We start from the raw sequence: 8,558 nt of genomic DNA, 5'->3' as shown, positions 1-8,558 counted from the left end.
AGTTGAGCTTGCCTCCTGTTTTGAAGACTCATGGACACAAAGACTTCACCCCCCCAGCTCCACAGAACTTGCTTGCTGAGATTTCTGACCTGCCAGGAGGTACCTGTGACTGTCCTGGCCTCTTGAGGTTGTTTCTGCCATTGGAAGCTGGAAAAGCAACACAACAACAAGAAAATCGACGCATCGCTCTTCTTGCAGCAGTTTTCCCGACGCAGCACCGCGGAGTGAGAATAATCTTCAATCATCGCTGTGCAGCTGCAGAAACGGACACATTGCCTGTTGCCGCTACAAGAAATGATGCATCGAGTGATTACAGCTGAAGAAACAAACGCAGCACCACTCAATGCCGCCACAGCAACCGCTGACGCTGGATTTCCACGCATCCTACCTGTGCGGCAAGTTTTCCTGATGCATCACACACATGTGGTAAATAAATAAATAATACCCTATTTTTGACTGGATTTCACGATAACAGATAGCTCAATAAATAAGAGTCAAGATTCGAGGTAGTAGGAGTTTGCAGGTTTAATACAGCATAAAGGACAGGAACAGGACAACCTGCACGGACAAGATCTGGGATGGCTAGCAACTTTTAATAACAATGCACAAGTATATATACTAAAACAATTGCATTACAGTACATACGATAGGCGGAGCAGTGGGTGTGGTCAATAGCAGTCGCGAAAGATAAGGGTGAAAGTAGGTGTAACAAGAGGCGTGAACATAGACATGTGATGTAAACGTAACAGAATATGTCATAAATGGGGCGGAGACATGGAGGGGGCTATCTGAGGAGCCGGGACCTCTAACCTAGTGGTGCGCGCAAACTGACAATGACGTGTTACTAGGAGAAGCTGGGGGCTATGACTTCTGCGCTAGGAGCAGAGACTGAAGTCTGGAGAGTCAGGGCGACATGTACCTAGTCATTATCTAGTATCTGATGTTTAGAGAACATGTTGATATAAACTAAAAGTTATCGGGGTAAAGGCTAACAGACTCTAAGACTGGTGCATGCATTATTCTACATGTAGTGCGTGTTGAAGAATATGAAATGACCATTAATACAGTATTTCTCTTACATGGAGACGTAAAGGCTAGACGATGACTGAAACTATTGATGCGATTCAGTAGCTTAGGAATGCAGAGAAGGAGAGCCGGACTGATAACTAGAATCATAACATACTCTTGGCAGACTGGCAGGCAGAGCCAGGCTGAGCCGGGCACTGTGAGGCAGGAAGTAAGTGAAGGGTCAGGAATACAGGTGGGGGCTGTATCGCTCCTCAGCGAGGGTTCAGGAGACAGGAGCTGAATCGGATGTCCGGGCCCTTTTGAGGCCTAGAAACGGGGACTTTACAATGAAATAATCCTGCACACTGTGAAACGTGGCAACGTAGCTTTACATAGGCCTAATACTCGTAGCTTTCACGAGAACTGGAAACTGGCATACTAGAGATGGACGCAACTGTAATTGCGTCTTTAATCGAACATGGGGAATACATATGCATATTAATCATGCACATACAACATAAGATGGGGAACACGTAGGGACACAGAACATGGCAAAATTTACTTTTCCACATTCCCTCCTTGTCACTACGTTTCCATCAGGAAACATCAATATTCATGATACCATCTATTATTTCATACAGTATCATTTGCTCGTCTCGAATTTTCTTGGAACTGGATTTAGAACGGGACTTGGGACTAGGAATACAAGAGGTAGCACAAATGCCGCAAATCGCAGGGCCACATTGTATACAGAGGCAGCAACTGAATATGATCGCTACTGCAATACCTAGAAAGGACAATACTTTCCATCCCCAGGCGGAAATTATATTCCAGAACCAACCGGACCATGTCCAGGTGCCTGGATTTTGGTGTAACAGATGGGCAATTTTATGGAGTCTGGTTATAGCTGAATAAACAGACGGCGCGTTATTAGGAATGAAAATGCAGCAACTAGATCCGATGACTCTACATGCCCCGCCTCTATCGGCCAGTATGACGTCAAGGACGAGACGATTCTGGAGCACGACAATTCTCATAAAAGATTGCTCTTCGGTTAAGTTACCTAGAGCAGAGGTAGTCTCAATCACTACTGCTTCAAGTGTTCTGGTTAATCTACGTATCAGTTTACTATTCACGACAGTACCTAAGTAGGGAAAGACACCTTTATTGATGTCTATGTATTGTTCTAGAGCAGTTTCAGTATAATCAACAATCGGGAGGTCTCTCTTGTGTCTAGTATGTACTAGGTGGGAGTTCCTATGATAGTCAGGTGGGGCTAGAAAAACTGGTGGCAGTAGGAAGGCAATGTAACAGGTTCCCTCCCAATCGAGGGGCAGACGAACATATGCGGTCTGACCACAAACAAAATAAGAATGACGTGAAGCTTTGAAAATAGATTTCCCACTGTCACTATACTTGACAATAGTAGTACAATCACTATGTCCTACATGTATGGAACCATTATTTCTGACACATAATTCGCCTTTGACTGGTAGTACTGACATAGCAGGTAAGTCTGGAGAAGAATCAGACTGAACATTCAGGACCATAAAATTCGAAGAATAATTACCCAAATTATAAACTTCATTTTCTAGATCTAACCCTGTTCTGCGGGGAAGACCTTGCTTGTCTGGAAAACATGTACTGTTCAGGAAGGACATATCAGTTGAGGATGACGTTAACGTGGACCATGCTCCACATGAACCGTTATGTGAAAATGGATAAGGAAAGAGTGGCAGAACTCCCTTCGGTGTCTGGAAAGGGGGGAGTCGATCACATACCCAACAATTAGTGGCATTGCTGGTCTGGTGTGAATAATGTAACATGCGGATAAAGGAATTATTTCGCATAGCAAGACGATAAGATAGTTCATGAGGAGGCAGATCACTAAACGTATGCTCTACCGTAGTATTAGAAGACTTATTTATATGAGAAACTGGAAAATATAAATACAATGCATAACTTATACAGGTAATCATAAGGCTGAGATATAGCAGAAAACATAAAATAATAATGCAACTTTTAGAGTTCTCACTAACTCTCTCTCTGTGGGGGTCTATTTTATACATGTCAGAAACCGGTCTAACCGTTTCACCTAGGGGAGGACTTAGACAATCAAACTGGCTGACTTATTTTACTAGACCTTAATTTTAACTTATACTCCTGCTGCGGAGTTTTCTCTAACAGGGAGGGTTTCGTATCAATGTCATTTGCGGGACAGTCCTTGAGAATAGTACTTTGGCAGTCTTTAAAATCCTCGGAAATGTTCTTGGAAACAGTCTTTAATCCATAAAACTTTTTACATGCGACAAATGCACCCAGCCCTTCCTGCCTTCCAGCTTGACGGCAGTACGGGTGGCCAGGAGGACTTGCTTGGGCTCCTTCCAGCGGGGCTCCAGCGGACTTGAACGATCAAAGTTCCTTACAAGAACCAGATTTCCGGGGACGATTTCATGCGGTGCCACCTCGGTATTGTCTGGAAATGCGGCGGCAACCTGTGAACGACAAGAGTGTAGGGCAGACATCAAGGAAGCTAGGTAATCTGTCAGCATATTACTTGAAACATCTGTAATACTTCGAGGTCTAGGTGTACCCCACATATTAGGGGGGCGGCCGAATACGACCTCGTACGGGGACAGACCTGATCTGGAATGTGCGACCATGCGCATATAAAACAGAGCGACTGGCAGAGCAACTAGCCAATCTACACCTTTTTCTTGACAGATCTTAGCAATGCGGATTTTCAGGGTTTGGTTATGTCTCTCTACTAGACCGGCTGCTTCAGGATGGCGTACACAATGGAACTTCCACTGGTACCCTAACAAAAGGGAAACGTGTTTCATCAGTTCAGATGAGAATGGCTGGCCGTTATCAGAATATACGACCCTAGGGAGTCCATAACGGGGGAAGAATTCACGAACCAACTGCTTGGCAGTGGTCGCGGCTGTGTAATCTGGAACTGGATATGCTTCTGTCCACCTGGACAAAGCGCATACAACTACAAGGACATACTTGAAACCTCGACATCGCTCCATCTGAATATAATCCATCTGGAGGACCTCAAAAGGGTGGTCAGGGGGTTGGAATCCACCTTGTTCCACCGGGACACTTTTACCTGGATTAAACTGGCAACATATCATACAGGTACGGACTTTCTGCTTGGCTGCAGCTCGTAAATGTTTGTTAAACCAAATGTTCTGGATACTGTCTAACATAGCTTTTTCTCCTAAATGTGCTGGACTATGTGCGGTATTGATAATGACTTGAACCATTGAGTCGGGGAGAAACCATGTGGCTTTTCCCTTCGTTACCCATCCCTGATCTGTCTGGACCCCTCCTTGTTCGGACCATTTCTTGATTTCATCAGGAGTAGCATGTAACTGGATATCTATGACATCTTGAGTGGGGTCCTTAACTGTCATACTAGTAGTTGGATCTGGAGTATGTGTCTGTGTCGGATTAACTGACATGTCTGGAGACTGTGCTGTAAGCTTGGCTGTGCGATCTGCTAGATCATTACCTTGGGAAACAGTGTCTGTAACTTTTGTATGTGCTTTGCATTTCATGATGGCAATGGATGTCGGTAAATGTATGGCATCTAACAGAGCTTGGATAAGGAGACCATGTTGAATCTTGGTTCCATGAGAAGTCATGAAACCTCTCTCCTGCCAGAGCACTCCAAAGTCGTGTACGACTCCGAATGCGTAGCGTGAATCTGTGTAAACATTGACTTTCAGGTTCTTGGCGTGTATGCAGGCTTGTGTCAGAGCAACTAGCTCTGCTGCTTGAGCAGACAGGGTGTCAATACGGTGTGTTTCTATAACTTCAGTGTCAGTAGTCACTGCATACGCGGCTACTAGTTCTCCTGTACTTGTTCTCATACATGAACCATCCACATAAAGTGTCAGGTCAGGATCTGGTAATGGAATATCTGTCAGATCTTGTCTTGGCTTAGTCATAGTGTTAACTACTTCCACACAGTCGTGTGTGGCAGGATTCGAATTAACTGACGGTAACAATGTAGCAGGATTTAGAACGTTGCAGCGTCTGATTTCTATGTGTGGCTGGAACAGTGTCAGTTCATAACCTGTTAAACGTGCAATTGTCAAGTGCTGAGTCTGTGTTCGGTTTAAAAGAACTTCCACAGAGTGTGGAACTTGTACTGTCAAGGAATGTCCTAATACTATGGAATCACTTTGTCTGATAGCTAGTGCTGTGGCTGCAACTGACTTGAGGCACGCAGGCAGAGCCTGGGCTACTGGATCTAATGTGCTCGAAAAATAAGCACAGGGCTTGTATTGTCCTGCTTGATCTTGCGTGAGAACAGATAATGCTGTACCATCACGTTCTGTGACGAAAAGTGTAAAAGGCTTACTGTAGTTCGGTGTAGCTAGAACAGGAGCTTGGCATAAAGCTTTCTTTAACTCATTGAAACTAAGTGTATGTTCAGATGTCCAAGGGAGGACAGTCGATACGGCTGCCTCCTGTGTCGTTAACTGTATCAGTGGTTTGGCTAGAAATGCATACTGAGGAATCCATTGTCTGCAATAAGAAGTAAGGCCGATAAAAGCACGTACCTCCTTCTGGGTCTTGGGCTGAGGAAGACTCGCTATTAACTGGATACGGTCTGGTGTCAACTGCCTACCCCACTTGGACAGTAAGTGGCCTAAGTAGATCACTTGCTGGACACAGAATTGAAGCTTTGAAGGGGACACCTTGTGCCCCATCTCGGCAAGGAAATACAAGACTGTAAGTGATGCTCGCTCGCAAGCACGTTCAGAACGGGCTGTGATCAGTAGATCATCGACATACTGGAGCAGGGCAGTGTCAGTTGGCATGTGAATGTTGTCTAGTTGTCTCTTAAGTGCTTGACTGTAAATACTAGGACTTTCTGTGAAACCTTGAGGAGCTCGTGTGAATTTATAGCTCCTTCCATTTAAACAAAATCCGAAAAGAAACTGGCTGTCTGGATGAATGGGAACACTGAAAAATGCGTTTTTGAGGTCTATGACTGTGAAAAATGTAGCTTCGGAATCAATGGCTGTCAATAGGGAAGAAATATCTGGAACAACTGGGTACTGGGGAATAATACATTTATTGAGTTCTCGAAGGTCAATCACTAATCGATATACTGGGGGTGCATTTGGATCAGTACGTTTCATGACTGGAATGATCGGAGAATTACATACATTGGAGTCAGTTTCTACAACTACTCCTTGAGCCATGAGCTCGTCAATAATTTTGGATAAGGCTGCTACAGCCTCAGGTGGCAATCTGTACTGTCTGATTCGTGGTAACACTACACCGTGCTTGAGAGTCACACGATGGGGTGTGATTTGCATGTAACCTACATCAGTTGGACCTTGCGCCCATAGATGCTGCGGGACATTATACAATCTCGGATCAAAATCTCGTAATACATAGTGACCCTTGAAGTCACGTAAAAACAAACGTATTCCCTCTGGGGAACAGCAAATAACTGCACCTAGTTCTTTCAGTGTCTTAATGCCTAACAAATTTTCTGGACATGACTTCGTAAGTAATAGATCAGTAGTGCGGGACAATGGACCTACTTCTAGAGTAACTGGCTTAGATATCTCGTTTACAATAGGCTTTCCTGAAAATCCAAGGGAAACATTTCTAGAGCCTGAGAGCGGAGCCCCTGGAACTTCGGCGTGACTTATAGTGGTCCTACTTGCCCCTGTATCAATCAGAAACTTTCTGTCTTTCCCTAGTACTTGACTATGAACATAGGGACCCTCTTGATCTACAGGAATCTCGATGAGAGGCAAGCCTACCTCCCTCTCTAGGCTGTTGCATGAGTACTGTTGGTACTCTGGATACTCTGTCTGAGCATACTGGTACATCTGCTGTGTAACATGCTGTGTTGCAGCAATAGGCTGCGGTGCTGGAACTGTCTGTTGTGCATTCTGTGGCTGAGAAGTCTGTGAAACTTGTTCTTGTCTAGGCGGACGTGGTCTTTCTTTAGTCTTACCGGTAGCTATATTATGTTTCAGAACTGCACACTCGTTTATGAAATGACCTGGCTGTTTACAATAATTGCATGTCCCTTTAACGGGAGCTGCAGGGTGACTGACTTGATTCCGACCCCTCTTCTGACTGTCTTGTGGAACAGATTGTGCAACTAGTACTTTCATTTTCGTGTCTTTCATACGTCTTCTCTCGTGTTCTTGCTCTTCTCTGATTCTATTCTGGTGATACTGGAGCATCTGTAACATCTGGGACGGGGTACTAGCTTGCCACGTACTTTCGACTTTCAAAACTCGATTCTTAACTTGTGGACTTGAATTCTCGACTAATTTAGTAACAAAAAGATGAGGGTATGACTCGCTACTCGTCTTCAAGCCACTGTTTATAATGAAACATTTTTCAAATCTAGAATAAAAATCACTAGTATCTTCATCTTGTTTCTGTTTACAGGCTGAGATTGCATCCCAGTCTTCCTTTTTAGTGGCTAACAATCTGGGCAAAACTTGTATTAACAGTTCTGGTAATTCTTTACATTTCTCTCCAAGACCGGTACCTGGTACTCGTATCTTATCTTCAGCTTCTAGAACTGCCCAATCGATCTTTTTCTCTCCCACCTCCCAATCCTTTTCCTTGAGTTTCTCATATATGCCCGCAGGCAACAGGACTTTTAACATTTTAATAATATCTGGATACGTATATTCTCCCATACGGAGCATGTCCTTTAATTCTCGGTGGAACCCTGCTGGATCTATGTCATGACAAGGAATTAGTTTCTTCATCTCTAAGAGTTCCATTTTTGTAATCGGGGTGTAAACAAATACTCGTTGCATTTCACCATCTGCTGTCCTGACTGGGTGTACTTCTCGTAACGGATTCTGTCTATCTATGTAAAACGGTTTACTTTCTAGAGGTGAGACATGAACAAAATGCGGGTTCAAAAACATACTATATTTATGGCGCTGTTCTAGAATGACACTAATTAAATCGGTACCTAAACCTTTCCATCCATACTGGAGTAACTCGTTCAGGACATCATGTAACGGACCTGGATCAGAATGTTGACCCTCATACAATGTGATGAGGTGCTGAATCATATACATACCCACCAGTCGTTGCTCGGCTGGGGGCAATTTCAGAAACATTTGTGCCACTATTTCGTCTGGAAAAGTGGTAGAATCAGTAATCCATCGGACTGCTGATCGGACTAGTTCTTGTTCATGCATAGTACTTAATTCACTATAACCGATTCGTGATTTCAAAATGTGATCGGTAGCTTGAAATGCTTGTTCTAGAGAACCTTGTTCTGGTGCTGGATGATGAAAGGCTTTCTTGTGTTCCAGGCGTGAATGTCGGTCGGAAAGTCTAGTTCTACCTACATACGCTATTCTGGCGGTATTCTCGTCCTCTACCTCTTCAGTAGAAGAGTCATTTTCTTTCTCACTTACTTGTGTTTCTTTGCGTTGTTCGTGTAATTTTATTATTTCCTTACGTATTTTCTTGTACATATTCTCTATACTATTGAGTGTCTTGTGCTTACCCTCGGCTATATTATCACTCCA

Source organism: Lissotriton helveticus, chromosome 2_1 (assembly GCF_964261635.1).
Source record: "Lissotriton helveticus chromosome 2_1, aLisHel1.1, whole genome shotgun sequence".
NCBI lineage: Eukaryota > Metazoa > Chordata > Amphibia > Caudata > Salamandridae > Lissotriton > Lissotriton helveticus.
The sequence above is the reverse complement of the archived record's forward strand: the minus strand, read 5'-3'. Positions refer to the sequence as shown.